This window comes from Populus euphratica, unplaced genomic scaffold, assembly GCF_000495115.2.
Source record: "Populus euphratica unplaced genomic scaffold, PopEup_1.0 scaffold659.1, whole genome shotgun sequence".
NCBI lineage: Eukaryota > Viridiplantae > Streptophyta > Magnoliopsida > Malpighiales > Salicaceae > Populus > Populus euphratica.
In genome coordinates, this window is record NW_011500533.1 from 91951 (window position 1) to 92745 (window position 795).

A 795-nucleotide genomic window follows, 5' to 3' on the forward strand; every position below is an offset into this window, starting at 1 on the left:
TTTATAATAACATATCTAATAATATAAGTGATTAGTACTGAAAAAAGCATTTTTATCAAGGTTTTATATCATCATTTTGCACTTGAAGTATCAATAACTCCTTAACTAAAACATGTTTTATACTAACATATCTAATAATATAAGATACCTTTAATTTATGGTAAATATTCATTTTAAATACAGGCCTATCACATAAATGAAAGGATTGATTGATGAGTTTAAAAACTGAAATTGAAAGGACAAAGAGATGACCAAACTTAGAAAAGAGATGCTGATACGGTTCCAACCAGAACACTGTTTGGTAATTGGGTCATATCTGGAGCTGTAGATCTTGGATTTAGGTCTACTTTATATGGATAGAAAGGTAAGATATAGGCCTGTAATTTTCATATGGAGCCCAAGATTTAATAAGGTCATTTTCAAGTTCAAATTGTAGCAACAATGAATAAGTCCAAATCTGTCTTGCAACCCGAACACTATTTAGTGTTTGACCAATATCTGAAGTTCTAGAAGTCAAAATGACCTCCATTTTTTTCTGTGAAAGATGAGACAATTTTCTACAACTTTCATGTTTTCACATGGTTTCAATTCTGACGTTATCAATGATGTTTTGGGTAGATAAGAAAAGATAATGATTATCACCAAGTGAAGAGTTGGCCACCCACTCATCAATTAGTCATCAAATCTATAGTTCTCAACTTGGCCTATAAAAGGATGTATTTGCCATGCATTTAGGCATCTTGATCTCCAGATCAAGATCATACTCTTGTTTTCTCTTTTTGTATTTTTGTAATG